The following is a 17,331-nucleotide window of genomic DNA, read 5'->3' as shown; positions in this document are numbered from 1 at the left end:
CACTGCCCTAGAACCTAAAACACCACCCCAGTACGACCCCCTACACTGCCTGAACACCACTGCACTGCCCTAAACCCTGAAACACCAGCCCCAGCACGACCCCCTACACTGCCCGAAACCCCACTGCACTAAATCCTGAAACACCACCCCCTGCACGGCCCTCCATACTGCCCGAACACCACTGCACTGCCCTAAACCCTGAAACACCACCCCCAGCACGACCCCTACACTGCCCAAACACCACCGCACTGCCCTAAACCCTAAAACACCACCCCAGCACAGACCCCTACACTGTCCGAACACCACTGCACTAAACCCTAAAACACCACCCCCAGCACAACCCCCTACACTGCCCAAACACCACTGTACTGCCCTAAACCTAAAACACCACCCCTAGCACGACCCCCTACACTGCCTGAACACCACTGCACTGCCCTAAACCCTAAAAACCACCCCCAGGATGACCCACTACACTGCCCGAACACCACTGCACTACCCTAAACCTTAAAACACCAGCCCCAGCACGACCCCCTACACTGCCCGAACACCACTGCACTGCCCTAAATTCTAAAACACCAGCCCCAGCATGACCCCCTACACTGCCCAAACACCACTGCACTGCCCTAAACCCTAAAACACCAGCCCCAGCACGACCCCTCACACTGCCCGAACACCACTGCACTGCCCTAAACCCTGAAACACCAAAACCAGCATGAACCCCTATACTGCCCAAACACCACTGCACTGCCCTAAACCCTGAAACACCACCCCCAGCACAACCTTCTACACTGCCCGAAAACCACTGCACTGCCCTAAATCCTGAAACACCACCCCCCTGCATGACCCCCTACACAGCCCAAATACCACTGCACTGCCCTAAACCCTGAAACACCACCCCCAGCAAGACCCCTCCACAGCCCGAACACCACTGCCCTAAACCCTGAAACACCACCCACAGCACGACCCCCTACACTGCCCGAACACCACTGCCCTAAACCCTGAAGCACCACCCCCAGCAAGACCCCCTACACTGCCCGAACACCACTGCCCTAAACCCTGAAACACCATCCCCTGCACAATCCTCTACACTGCCCGAACACCACTGCTCTGCCCTAAACCCTAAAACACCACCCCAAGCAAGTCCCCCTAGACCTCACCGAACACCACTGCACTGCCCTAAACCCTGAAACACCACCCCCAGCACGACCCCCTACACTGCCCGAACACCACTGCACTGCCCTAAACCCTGAAACACCACCCCCAGCACAACCTCCTACACTACCGAACACCACTGCACTGCCCTAAACCCTGAAACATCACCCCCAGCACGATCCCCTACATTACCCGAACACCACTGCACTGCACTGCCCTAAACCCTGAAACACCACCCCCAGCACGACCCCGTACACTACCCGAACACCACTGCTCTGCCCTAAACCCTAAAACACCACCCCAGCATGACCCCTACACTACCCAAACACCACTGCACTACCCTAAACCCTAAATCTACCCCCAGCATGACCCCCTACACTACCCAAACACCACTGCACTGCCCTAAACCCTAAATCTACCTCCAGCATGACCCCCTACACTACCCAAACACCACTGCACTACCCTAAACCCTAAATCTACCCTCAGCATGACCCCTACACTACCCAAACACCACTGCACTACCCTAAACCCTAAAACACTACCCCCAGCACGACCCCCTACACTTCACCAACACCACTGCACTACCCTAAACCCTAAAACACTACCCCAGCACGACACCCTACACTACCCAAACACCACTGCACTACGCTAAACCCTAAAACACTACCCCAGCACAACCCCCTACACTACCCAAACACCACTGCACTGACCTAAACCCTAAAACACTACCCCCAGCACGACCCCTACACTACTCAAACAGCACTGCACTACCCTTAACCCTAGAAAAGTAACCACCACCCCATGCCCAATCCCCCTTACCTCTCACTTCTCGTGGGTCCTCTCTCCTCATGGTTCCTGCTTCTTGTCGTCTTATGAGGAAACTGAACAGCCTCTGTTTCCTTACAACCACGTGGATCGTCTACATTTTTTTAGAACTCATGGTCATTTACCATACATACCTTTACAACAAAATTTGTTGTAAAGGCATGCGTGATAAATGACCATGCGTTCTAAAAAAATGTGTAAGTAATGACTTCGCGATGTACAACGCATGCGTGGTAATGCATTCATTGTAATGGTATCGCGAAGTAAAAAAATTGTTCTAACGGCTGTTTACCGATCGAAGCTGGCCCCTGTTCTTCAGTGAGTGGTTTTTTTGAAAAATTAGGAGGAAGGAATGTGTTTTCTTTACTGAAAAGTGCATTCACGGCTGTTGTATTGTGAAAGTGTCCACGTGGCCTGGTTTCACTTCCGGTGAGAGAGTGGAAGAGTCTGTTTGGATCTAAAGGGATTCTGCTGTTGGACAGGGCTGGCGCGACACGTCATCAGAAAACACAGCTAATGGAAAGCGTTGTCCCCAAAGTGTGGAGCAGTGCCATGAGAGGTCAACGAGTGTGCGTCCCACCGCAGTATGACCGTACCGCGTGACCCATGTGCCGCCTCCAGTGTACGGAAGGCAGAAGCGGCATCCATCGCAGGTCCTCTTGAAGACCATTGTATCACTAATTCTACATTTTGGAACTAGGGCATTTTAACCTTGTTGTTCCTGCCAGATACAAATAGAAGACCCTGTGTTATTCAGTGCCCTCGTTACCTTTTCTGTGGGTAGTGGTGCTTGTCACTTCGCTGCCCCGCCGGTGCACATGACTGGGCTCCCCACCTCGTGTGCCATCTGTAGGGTCTCTGTCCTCGGATCACTGGTTTCGGTTTCTGGTGTGGTAACATAAACAGTTGCTCCCAAAGGCCTAGCCTGAACACGTAGGTGAATATACCCTGTGCCAGCATTCCGCGGAATTTTTTTCCTAGCTCTCCCACGTCGACGACGATGTCATTATAGCTCGGCTCCGCTCGCGACACCGTATGACGTCATAGGAGCCATAAGAGGACCTCGTCGGCGTGCTGACGTCAGTTTCACTAATTTTTTCCATGCCACCAAGGTAAACAGGTGGACCGACAAATTTTCACATGTATACATAGTATACTAAATATATATATATATATCCAGGTACTCTGCTTCAATTGTGCGTTGTTTCGCAAGCAGACAACGGATACGGACCACAATTTGGTGCAAAGTTTTATTTCGTGCAAGTCGCCATGACGCGTTTCAGCTCTTTCCACGGGCCTTGATCACATGACACAGTGCAAACACATACATTGGTTTAAATAACGTGAACATGCGGACGTAATCATTGGTGCCTGAGGCATACAAAGTCAGTTGAAATAAAGGACAGACTTTCATCGAACTACAAATCTGTTTTCTTTTTACCATTGTTACGTTTGAAGTTCGGATGTGCAAAATTTGCATTGAAGCCTCTATTGTTGAAACTTATTTTACAATTTGTTAAAACAAGAATACAATGTTAATCTCATTACTGCACCCCAAATGGTGTTTTTCATTGTAAGCACATCTCCACAATTAATCCAATGCAAAACAAGTACAATTGTGCAAAATGTGCAAAATTAGTGCAAAAGTGAATTTGAAATGTATTCAGAGAATTTTCTTTGACAGATAATGACACCATCAAGGATATTCATTTGGGCAATGTAGCGCCATTGATAATTGTATAAATACATTAAGTCTCTACTGGCAGAAATTTTATGAGCAATAATAGAGGTGTGTGGATCACTGGAGCCCCAGCGATCCTCCCTTTCAAACCAATTGACTCACAAACTACAATAAAGTGCAAGTGCATAAAATTGTATAGAAATTTTGCCTAGCAATTTTTCAAATGGTGGTTATCAATCACAGATCAAGACAAGACCTTATCGGATAGCGGTATAAATACCTGAGAGCTACATGTAAAAACATGTGAAGTAATATTGGTATTAATAGTCATTGTTAAGGGCTGGAGATAAAATATCCCTCCGTCAACCACGGAAGGACCATGAACCCTATATATACATATATATATATATATATATATATTCACTGAAAAAACCATAGGTTTCACACACGTTATAGTTAGGAATTAGCATTTAAAAAACCTTGCAAATTCACTTAAAAACCCATAGGTTTCACACATGTTATAGTTAGGTGGACATTTCACTCGTAAAAAACCAATGAAATTCCCCCGTTATAGTTAGTTCAGATAACTATAACTCGCGCGCCCGCAATCCACTGCTCATGACGTCACATATTACATCACTCATGACATGGTCAGTGGCATCACTCATGACATCACTGATGACATCATCCTTTTGATAGAGTGGCGGTCGTGCGAGTTATAGTTATCTGAACTAACTATAACGGGGGAATTTCATTGGTTTTTTACGAGTGAAATGTCCACCTAACTATAACATGTGTGAAACCTATGGTTTTTTAAGTGAATTTGCAAGGTTTTTTAAATGCTAATTCCTAACTATAACGTGTGTGAAACCTATGGTTTTTTACAGATCAAGCATTTCTCACTATTAAAACATAAGCATGATTAAGACATATTAAAAACATTCATGCCAAACAGTAAAAGCATATTTTTGGTAGAAACAGGTGGACAACGGGGAGGCGGGTGGGACAGTGAGGAATCCACCGGCAGATACTGTATCCACCAGAAAAAGCGGTACTGAAGGTAAGTAACTTGCTCTTCTGATGGATACTTCTGCCTGTTGATTCCTCACCCTTTGAATAGAATCCTCAAGCCGTACCTCACCCGGAGGAGGGTGTCCACCTGACTAGACCAAAAAATCTTACAAAACAGATCGAGAATAATGGTCATCCCTCCTAACCTTCAAATCCAATAATAATCGAATAATTTTTAGTCGAAATTATATTGAAAATAATACTTTAAAAATAATTTTATTAATAAATTTAGACAAATACTTAAAGGAAAACTTGTTATTATAATTAATTTAAAGATATTTCATATATTACAAATTATGCCGAAGTTCGACCCAAGCGCGACTTTTCAAAATGGCTACCGGAATGCACACAGCCATCGTGTAGGGTGCGCGAAGGGTGCGCGACTTCTGTATAATATTTAACAAAAAACAAGAATGAATATAGTTTTCCTTACTAAAAATTATTCACAATTTTTTTAAATATATATTTGTATATATAGATATGTTGAAAATAAAAAAAACATAGGATTGAGGTACATTAGACTTACACATTTTCATTTAAAAAACCTTTGAAATTCAAAGGAAAAACCATAGGTTTCAGGCACATTATAGTTAGAAATTAGCATTTAAAAAACCATAGAAATTCACTGAAAAAACCATAGGGTTCAGGCACGTTATAGTTAGAAATTAGCATTTAAAAAACCATAGAAATGAACTGAAAAATGAAATGCGTATATATATATATATATATATATATATTATCTACTGGCGGTCGCCAGTAGGTAGTTATAGTTAGGACCAAGATTCCATAGGAAGAGGATTTTTCGTTTTGCTTATAACTTTGGCGTCGTTTGATGAATCTTCATGAAATTTTCCAAACAAATTCTTTGTTCATATCAGCTCCTATGTGGGAAGATTGGGGGTGATTCATCAAGGGGGGGGCTGAGAAAAAAGGGGGTCCCAAAACGTGTTTTCTCCATGTTAATTTCCATAGGAAACTTTAGACAAGGCTACAGGTCAAACGGGTGAACGGAATTCCCCAAATTTGGCGGGGAGAAGGGTCTTGCTCTAGAAAGCACGCTTTTGTTTATTTGGTGTAAATCCGTTCAGTAGTTTTGGAGAAGTATCGAAATTTACAGATATCGATATTTGGGAATTCTGCCATCTGATTGGCTGAGGCGTTACGAGCACGAGCTTGCTGCTTATTGGCTGTGAGCGGTGCGAGCGGTTGCAACTAAGAAGTGTTGGCCGCCATTTTGTGATTCTGTTGAAACAAGTAAGGGGGAAAAAGGGCATAAAAAGTAGGAAAGGGGAGGGTAGGAGCACTGTAACGTCTGTTGGGTGTTTAGGGTGTGCTATACAGGGAGTGTGAAGGGAAGTATTTAGTCCTACCGGTGTGAAAGTGCTGTTTTGCCGAGAGTGAGATGGTACTGAGGTGAGGTGCTGGTACACTCGGGGATGAAAGCATGCACCTAAACCGTGAGGTGAGTGGTGTAAACTGATGTGGTCTGGGCACTGTAGCACACTGGCTGCTGTACGATAGCTGTGCAGGTGGTGTTGGTATGCGTTTAGAGTATAGCGGGAGTGGGAAGCAAACTACTCACTGGTACTAGTCTGAAGACTCGGGGATGAAACCGTGAGCGTAAGCCGTGAGCTGGTTGCTGTAAAGTGATGTGTGTGGGCGTTGTAGGATACTGCCCACTTTGGCATATTTGTGTAAGTAGTGTTAGTATGCGTTTATGCGATACAGGGAGTGGGAAGCAAACTACTCACCTCTACTTTCTGAAGACTCGAATGCAGTGTTTTAGCAAGCAGGAATAAAGAAATAATCGTGAAGAATATAATGCAGAATGTTGTAATGCCACAGAAGAGCAATGGTGAAATCAGGTGTGTCTAAGAAAGTGTGTGTGTGTAATAGGAAGGAGGAATAATGAAATAATCGCGAAGAATATAATGCAGAATGTTGCAATGCCACAGAAGAGAAATGGTGAAATCAGGCGTGTCTAAGAAAGTGGCTGTGTATAATAAAGCGATGGAGTCTGAAAGTTATATAAAGAGTGTATTTATTTAAGTGCCATAAATGGATCCACTGGTGCAAGAGGTAAGGCATTCAGTTGAGGAAAAATTCCAACCGCTTCTGCTGTATTCAAACGTAAGCTCCTGCATCAGTGAATTACACATTACATGTTACAGTTCCATGTGACATAAACAATACCTATTACACTTGAATGACTCGAAATTCTATAATGAAAATAAAAGTAGGATACGATTAGCACATGTATCCTTTAAGAAAAGAAACAACAACAAAAATGCAAAGTGTAATGATCAAACTTCTTCGGTACCCTGGTACTCCTTTGTTGTAACACAAAATTATCAACAGTAGAAGAGTCAGCAATCTCTTGTATGATAGATTCAATCTGGTGCGTGTCAGAATTGGTAATAGTTCTAGTCACATCGGAACTTTGAAGAGGAACACAAAATTGTGCTTCTGAGAAGCACATTAGGTACCCTTCTCGTCAAACCATACATTATTGTCTTCAGCTCTTTCAAAAACAAAATTCTTCTGCAAAGAGCTAAGGCACCGAGCTGAGGCAAACTCAACCGATTCTGTTATATTCAAATCTGAAGCTGCTGCATTAGTGAATTCCACATTACATGTAACAGTTCCATGTGACATAAACAATAGCTATCAGACATGAATGACTCAATTATATGATGAAAATAAAGGTAGGATACGATTAGCACACTGTGCCAACCAGTTCCTAAACAATGTCGTGTTTTTTGATGTTGATCGCCAGCTCGTGAGTAGAGGCTGAAGATGAGTAAATTTGTGTGAAAGGTCTTCGTGGATAACAGGCAAGCAGAGAGACGTGTGCACAAAGAATAGAGATGGTTTCAAAATGGACGTCGGGCTTAGGCTAATTTAGGAAGTAAATAGCGTATTTGGATAGGCCATACATCACCTATCCCTGGTTAGACTGGAGACGTAAGGGGCAATAATGAAAACAGAGTTCAAATGCCTGAGCATACTTAGAAAGTTATGATATGAAAATAGTTCAATTGAAGTATATTAAAAAAAATTGAAAGGAAAAACTCAAAAAAGTTGGGAAAAATCAATCCAAGAAGAACGTGAATTTCTTACAAGTCTTGGAGATTGCAGTCCGGAAGTTCTTCAGCGGCTTGAGGTGCGTAATGTTCCAAGCGGTCATTATTGCCATCGTGTGAGAAAAGGGAAGCGATCCAATTCATATCTTCGAAGGGACAGTAATGTTCCTCGAATGTTGGAGCGGCAATTTGAATTGGCAGGCAATCTGCGATGTTGTCAAAGGTCGTACGTTGCAGTAGATCTTTTGTGGCTGCGCAGAAATCCCATTCCGCCACGATATCTTTTTGTGTTGCATCCGGCATTGCTCTACTGCCTGAACAATCGAGTTCATGGATTTCAAGATACTCCATTACCTGCTGGATGTTGAGGGGATGTGTCGGACAGACTTGAGTATGCAGAGCACACACATGTACATGTGAACGTACACTGATGGTCTATTGAGTGAAGTAGATAGTGGACGGAACCATAATAGTACAGCCAGTAGGGAAGATTTCGAAAACATAGCACGTAAGTGCCCTTTCCCCCCCAAATCTTTAGCGTAGTGGGCTGGCTCGGCGTACGCAAGGCTAGCGTAGGGATATGAATAAAAGGCACATTTCTCTAGGTGTGGTTCTCTTCCGGAATGGCGAACGTGTCTGTCAGGTCTGCGCAGCTTACACCGCCACAAGGTTGACCTCATGAGTGAAGGTGGCTGCGTGAATGATGCTCTCAGCCTGCTTGTACTCAGAAACCATCGTGGCCGCTGCGACGCACATATGCCCCACAGTTCACCTTTCACTACCGCATTATGTGAAAGAGGGCCCACCACGTGCAGGTGGAAGCTCCTGGGGCGAGGTCTGAGAGGTCGGAAGGTTCCTTAGATCAACGCTGGCTACCGCGACACAGGCACACAGCATTCAGTTTGAGGCCCAGCAGCGTGGAGTGCTCTGTATACTACTAACACAGTAGTCAAACAGGTACCAACAGTGGAACAGTGTCTTGATCCCACAATGGACGATGTTAGAACTGCATCTGAGAGTGGAGATGAAGGTACTCTCTTGGAGCAAGTGCAACCAACTCTAGGTCACAATAGTGGAACGGTGTATTGATTCCAGAATGGACGATGTCCGATATTACTTGCTAGTGGGTTTTCACAGAACTCCTTCTGTTCACGTGCATCAGACTCTGTGCTTCCGTAGGTAATTGCTGCACATGATTATTGGGCTTGGCTGACTGCAGTGGCTGGAGTACACCGTGCTATAGCAGGTCCGAACAGTGAAACTATGTTAGAACTGCATCTCAGAGTGCAGATGAAGGTCCTCCCTTCGACCAGGTGTAACCAACTCTAGGTCCCAACAGTGCAACGGTGTTTTGATCCCACAATGGACAATGTTAGAACTGCATCTGAGAGTGGAGATGAAGGTACTCCCTTCGAACAGGTGCAATCAACTCTAGGTCCTAACAGTGGAACGGTGTCTTGATCCCACAATGGACGGTGTCCGATATTAACTCCTGCTTGTGTTTCACAGAACTGATTCCGTTGAGGTGCATCAGTCAGTGTCTGTGCTTCAGTAGTTAACTGCTGCACATGATTATTGGGTTTGGTTGACTGTAGTCGGAGGACTACACCGCGGTACAGAAGGTCCGAACAGTGAAACGGGGTCTTGATTATATGATTGAGGATGTCAGAAGTTAAAGTCTGTGATGATTTCTGCGTACCCCTCCAACCAGGTGCAACCAACTTCGTGCATCCCAATCCAATGGCAGGTGGCTGTGAGGTGTTAATGACTACTGCCTTTGGCTTACACTGCAGTCGGCAGGGCTCACAATTCAGATTGAGTTGTGTTTGTTTAATTACAGAATTTAGTAGGCAACTAACGTCTTGAAATATACAGAATATTATTTTAGTATATTTGCTTGAAGAATTTTTTTTAGATGAGTTATATGTTTAGTACAATGGTGAAATTCATCTTGCAATTTCAAAGGAAAACTGAATAGTCTACACTGTGGACAGTAGAAAACGCAATTCAAATTGTTTTGATTTATTTATTGTAGAGTTTTCTGTAATTTATGTTGTTGTATTTTGGGAAGAGGAAGTGATAAAAAGTATTAATGGATGTCTGTGTGACTGATGCCTTCAATTTACACTGCAGACAGCAGTGTTCACAATTCAGATCGAGTCGGTATTGCAGATGACGCAGTCATGTAGGAAAAGACATTGCTGCAGTGCGCTCTGTCCTCACCATGCATACGTGTCATCGCAGGCTCCACACACGTTTTTTCTTGCTTCGCGTACGACAAACTGTGTAGCTCAAGTCCACCTTACTTAGCTGTGGGTCTTTGCAGACCGCTCCTTCTGGCCTACACTGCAGACAGCAGTGTTCACAATTGAGATCGAGTCGCTTTTGCAGATGATGCAGTGTTGATGGCAACAGACATTGCTGCTAGTACGGCCCGCTCGCGGCACGCTTCATCGCTGGCTGTGCACATGCTGAATGCTTTTGATGTAGTTATGTGAGTGCACTAGAACTGCTGGACCCTTTATGATACAATCTTTTTGAGTATTATTTCAGATCTACTGCCTGTATCTCAGTATACCACAAGTTATGGTTCTTTTACGATAGAATCTTTTCTGTATTATTTTACATCTACTGTCTCTACCTTACTACAGAACAAACTATTGACCCTTTTATTATTGAATCTGTGTGTGATCCAATGATTACTGTCGTAGTTGATGCTAGCAGCAACCATTCCCTGAGGGCTGGTTTACAGTCACCGCACAAGCATCCAGCACAGACGTCACTGGATATGTGACCCTGGTAATAAAAAGGAGTTGAGCGTATGTGCCCGTACCCACTTCCACTATCTATCTGTGTCCGTTTGTTCATTATCTATGCATGATACTGCCCCTGGGCTGTACCACATTAGATTGTGCTGTGGACAGCGTATACAACCATGTTACCTCTGGCAGTGGGGAAAAGTTCTGTTATGTAGCTTTAGATGCATGGTTATCACAGGTGGAAGGCTGCTTTACAGAGCATGAATATTGATGAAGATGATGGTTGCCTGTTGTGTGTACTGTCAGATATGTGTACATAGCAAAATGTTTTCAAAAAAGCTCTGTAAGCAGAAGAGGAGTCTCTCTTCAAACGCTGTATAGATAATGGCGAAAATGGGTGGGGTCCTCCAACTGTTACAATGGGAAATTTTATGAAGCAATCAAATGCTTTTCTTTAAGGTCACATGGGAATCGCGCAGCGAGCGCGCAAGGAGGCCGCACCGACTCGATTTTGAGAAAATATTACCATAATATAAGTTCATTACAGGTAGAAATGTACAAATGTTTAAAATATTTTAGATTATCGCTTGCTCTCATATACACTTTAAAGTTATGTAGATATAGTTTTGAGACATACAAAAAAATGAGGGAATGGTGTTACCGGCGCAGCACCATACGTCTATGATGTAACACACGGGCTGGCAGCGTGCAGTCGTCGCATACGCAATGCCCAGCGGGCGCGACCCCATACCTACATGTCGTAAAGCGGGGCTTGGTATTGCGTACCCGTCGCAAACAAAAGTAGCAGCTGGCGCGACCTCATACGTATATGTTCTTACGCGGGACGTGGTGCCAAAAACTCGTCGGATAAGAAATGCACATCATTTCAATATGGCGGATAGGATTTGAATGCTGATGGAGCTTGGTAGACTACCGGTACGGGACTCTAGTTTTCTCAGAAACAAAAAAAATGATGTCGATTATTTTTTTGAAAATATACAAAATTACATAATTTTTAAAGTTAAAAAAAGTTTTATAGAGTTCAAAAATATTATTTACAAAATTTGAAAAAATATAGCTTTTATAAATATTAAAATATGAAATTAACATTTTAAAAACCTTCGAAATTCACTGAAAAAAACATAGATTTTACCGACGTTATAGTTAGGAATTAGCATTTAAAAAACCTTTGAAATTCACTGAAAAAACCATAGGTTTCAGGGACGTTATAAATTCCCCTGTTATAGTTAGTTGAGCTAACTATAACTCGCACCCCCGCAATGCACTGCTGATGACGTCACATATTACATCATTCATGACATGGTCAGTGACATCACTGATGACATCACTGATGACATCACTGATGACCTCATCCACGTGAAAATCTGATGCACCTCAGCAGACCCTAATATAATAGATGATAAACCCACTCTAAAATAGAGACTATAATTTTCAAAAGCATGAACACACCAATACCAGTTAGTACATATCCACTCACTAATTCCCAGGTTTACACACACATCCATTAATTCACCCATACAGTCACTCATACATACAGTCAGCCAGCAATACAGCATTATCATATCCAGTCACATATCTATGCAGACACTCACACACCACCTCTAAATGATAGAGTTATTCACACATGTAGTCAGTGATGGAAATAATCAATCACAGTTTTATTTACTCACCTGTACAGTTACGCATATACCACCTCACTTATTTAAACATATACTAACACATACTTCCACTCTAATACAATAACTAATACAAGCACACACTGATCCATACAGGCACTCTCACAATCACTCATTCTCACATATAGTTATTTATACACTCCAACACTAATATATACTGCCTTTCACATATGCAGTTACTCGCACATGTACCACTGAGGCATCCATTCATTCACCAATACACTCATACACACACTCACCGAGCCATACAGCCCTTCACAGATATAGACTTGAACACATATACCCAGTGAATTGTCCACACACACATCTATGCACAGAGTCACACCCCCACCCATTCACACAGACACTCAGGCACCCATACAGATACTCAGACAACCAATCAATACCCATATAGATCCTCATTTAACTGCTAACCAACGCAAGCAATCGCTTACACACCAACTGACAACCTAAACTGTGTGAATGTCTGTATCAGTCACTAACACATGCATTAAGTAAGACACAATTATTCACTCACTTGTGCAGTCAGTTACACACCTACTTAATCATCTATCCTGACTCTTATACACCCATTCAATCTTCAATACACCTTGGCATATATAAATAAAATATATTTACATTTTATAGAAACACATAGTCACTGGATGATGTCATCAGTGATGTCATTTGAGATGTCATCAGTGATGTCACTGACCATGTCATGAATGATGTAATATGTGATGTCATCAGCAGTGCATTTTGGGCACGCGAGTTATAGTTAGCTCAACTAACTATAACACAGGAATTTCTATGGTTTTCTATGAGTGAAATGTCCAACTCACTATAACGTCCCTGAAACCTATGTTTTTTTCAGTGAATTTCTAAGGTTTTTTAAATGCTAATTCCTAAATATAACGTCTGTAAAACCTATGGTTTTTTCAGTGAACATATATATATTTATATATATCCAAATGAAGAGTGCTCACACAATTGAAGGCACCACACGCAGCATGTATTTTTCCTTTTATTGCAGGACTGCGGAGCATACAAAATCGCTGTTCCAGCTATCAATACGCCAATTGTGCCATACGAGTTTCAGGCGTTCTTCCGCCCTTGGTCTCTGACATGGCTTGTGGGAGAACAGGCAGCAAAGATAACATCGCACTTGCAAGGGGTATTTAAGTCCCGCCTGAGTAGGCGTATGCACCAAGTGCATTCTGGTTTATGAGTTCAGTTAGTATTATTGTCCCAGTGGGTGTCGCTTAATTTCCTCTTCATTTAAAATAATTCAATACCACAGTGGGTTGCTGCAAAACTCACGAAGTTGGTGCCCTGCTTCTTTTTGTGTCCATTGCAATCGGACACGCTGTTCCATGATCGCCTCAGAATCACTGGCGCTCGGACCCGCACAGTCAGCAGTGGAGCACCCTCATTGCCAGAGCAGGCCACAACATATCAAATGAAGAGTGCTCACACAATTGAAGGTGCCACATGCAGCGTGTATTTTTCCTTTTATTGCAGGACTGTGGAGCATACAAAATCGCTTTTCCAACTATCAATATGCCAATTGTGTCATACGCGTTTCTGGTGTTCCTTCGCCCTTGATCTCTTGCATGGCTTGTGGGAGAATAGGCAGCAAAGATAACATCGCACTTGCAATGGGTTATTTAAGTTCCGCCTGAGTATATTTATATATATATATATATATATATATATATATATAATATTCTAAGCTTAACATGTTAATAGGTCACTGCATTGTTTTCATTTAAGGTATTTGATTAAATGCTTATGGGTCTCTGTTTTATTTATCTATCAAGTATGTAAATATTATCATAGCTATTTTACCTACAAGTGCTTCACTACTGAAATATTGAGAAAAAGATAAAATTAAAATAACAAAAGTTATAAAAATACACAAATAAATTAGCTTCAAATACAGCAACACGTGAAAGTCTGGGTTTATACAATACAATTTAAATCTCAATATATTATCCTCCTGATACTTGTATACCCTTTCTATCCAATCATGTATCTATATTTTTACTACTATACTCCCACTGTAGAAGAAAAAAAAAACTTGACTTACTCCAATGCACTACTTTGTCTTACCCTATATCTCTCTCAATATATCCTCAACTGCCACTCTCTAACTCATCCCAAACTCTTTCTAATACTATAATTTCCAAAATAACCCTTTCTAGACTTCTCTATTCCACCTTGGCTCACCCCAAACCTCACTTTATTACTGTGATCTCCTAAGCAACCCTTTTCTAAATTCTTCCCTCCTCTATCCCTCCTTCAACTCATCTCAAACCACATTTTACTACTATGAACTCGCTAATCCCTTTCTAGAGGTTCTTCCCTCTTCCATGTCTCCTTTTACTCATTTCAAACCTCATCTTAATATAATAATCTCACAAATAACACTTTCTAGACTCCTCCCTTTTCTATCCCTCCATTATCCTATTCAATCCATCTCACAGACTCGCATGTCCACCGCTCAAATTAACTCCTATTGCCCTGTACTAATCCACCACTAATACCTTTTTGGGTTCCGGAGTAGCATGCTACTCACCAAAAAGTGCTCCGACGCCTCGTCAGGGGTAGTAAGCGCTATATAAATACAATTGCAATTACAATTGTATCCGAGGGTGTGTGTGCACTGAAAATGCTCCATTATATCCTCTTTCTATAGTAAATCAGAGTTTGGGGTCTACATGATGTAATGTCAGTTAGTGCTGCACTCTTATACTCTGACACTAAATCAGTTTGCAAATAAAATCCGAACTGTACTTCCGTTTGGGTCACTTTATATATGAACTCGATTGATGGAGCATCTAAGAGATACGTGAACATGTGACAAGGGTTTGAAGGGGGCAGGAGGGCCTTGCAGCAGTCTAAGAGCTGCAAATCTATTTGCCTAGAGGAGATGACCCCAACTGTGCTAGGGTTTAAGGAGGACTTAGGGGGCAGCACCCAAAGATCTGTCTGAATCTGGGCGCTGCACCATGTCCTGGCCTTTCCTCCTCCTCGTGCTCAGTGCCCTCTGTGCCTGTAAGAACTCAATTTGTTTACTTTAGTTAGCCCATAAAGCAGGTCACAATAAATGGGTTTGTCTAATGTAATCATGTGTCCTTTGTATTTTAATGCAGGTTCCAGGCAGACACGCAGCACCCATAGAGCTAAAAAGGCTTGTATACTTACACCGCTGACCATACACTCATGCTGTTCACCCTGCACTCACGCCATTCACTCTCCGCTTACCCTGCACTCACATGAGAACACAGCTCACCCTGCATTTACATGACACTCCACTCACCTCTCATTCTCACCCTGCACTCACTCACCATACATTCATTCTTCACACTCCGCACTTTCACCCGCACCCAAACAAGCCCATCAATCACCCTGCACTCATGCCATTCACTCTCCGCTTACCCTACACTCACATGAGAACACAGCTCACCCTGCATTTACATGACTCTCCACTCACCTCTCATTCTCACCCTGCACTCACTCACCATACATTCATTCTTCACACTCCGCACTTTCACCCGCACCCAAACGAGCACATCACTCACCCTGCACTCATGCCATTCACTCTCCGCTTACCCTTCACTCACATGAGAACACAGCTCACCCTGCATTTACATGACTCTCCACTCACCTCTCATTTTCACCCTGCACTCACTCACCATACATTCATTCTTCCCACTCTGCACTTTCACCCGCACCCAAACAAGCCCATCACTCACCCTGCACTCATGCCATTCACTCTCCGCTTACCCTGCACTCACATGAGAACCCAGCTCACCCTGCATTTACATGACTCTCCACTCACCTCTCATTTTCACCCTGCACTCACTCACCACACATTCATTCTTCACACTCCGCACTTTCACCCGCACCCAAACGAGCACATCACTCACCCTGCACTCATGCCATTCACTCTCCGCTTACCCTGCACTCACATGAGAACACAGCTCACCCTGCATTTACATGACACTCCACTCACCTCTCATTCTCACCCTGCACTCACTCACCACACATTCATTCTTCACACTCCGCACTTTCACCCGCACCCAAACGAGCACATCACTCACCCTGCACTCATGCCATTCACTCTCCGCTTACCCTGCACTCACATGAGAAAACAGCTCACCCTGCATTTACATGACACTCCACTCACCTCTCATTCTCACCCTGCACTCACTCCTCTCACCCAGGTACATCACTCACCCTGCACTCACATAGGCACTAAGACATTTCACCCTGCACTCAATCGGGTACACAGCTCAGCCTGCACTCACATGGGCACTCCGTTCACCCATTCCTCACGCAGCTCACCTTGCTTGCACACAGGCAAAGCAGTCTGCCAGGACCCACCACTCACCCTGCACTAACTCCTCACACCAAGCGCTCCCCAGTCACTCCCGCAGCTCAGCCTTCTCTTTCACTGCTCACACTGGCACACTGGCCCCTCTTTTTTACATTGTAAGTTGGGTCTGACACTCCCTGCACGCAAAGTATTACCGGAAAAAACTTCCATAAGATCAGTTGAATACTGTGATATTCATTTTTTTAAAGTGAATTAGTTGAAAGTGTTGCTGCATGATTTACATGTGAAATCTAATGGGATTATGAATGGCAACAAGTGTGTGTGTGTGTGCGTGTGTGTGTGTGCGCGAGTATGAAGTACAAATGTATGAAAGAGTGCAAGAGATATAAGGAAAACAAGCATTGGCATAACCAATAGGTCTCGCTTTTGGTATCTTGTAAGTGGGTAGTTAGGTAGCATATATTTCTATGTGCAGTAAAGTTACATTGAATTGGAACATTACAGCCACCAGTTGTGCTCTGTCCAACTGTGTGCAAGCATATGTAAATGCAAACAATTGTCCGGATCTTACCTTGCAATGGGAACAACAAAGTGGGTCATGGGCTAGAGGGTGCACCCTACCACCACTCATACCCCGCTCCCCACACCCATTAGATCATAGCTCAAAGGTCGATACTTTTTATGTTCGGGCTTTCATGTTAGACCGCTAGGTGCTCTGCTGCCAGTTTGGAAATGTAACATG

The sequence above is a fragment of the Triturus cristatus genome, chromosome 1_1 (assembly GCF_964204655.1).
Source record: "Triturus cristatus chromosome 1_1, aTriCri1.1, whole genome shotgun sequence".
Taxonomy (NCBI): Eukaryota; Metazoa; Chordata; class Amphibia; order Caudata; family Salamandridae; genus Triturus; species Triturus cristatus.
Note: the sequence above shows the minus strand (reverse complement) of the source record.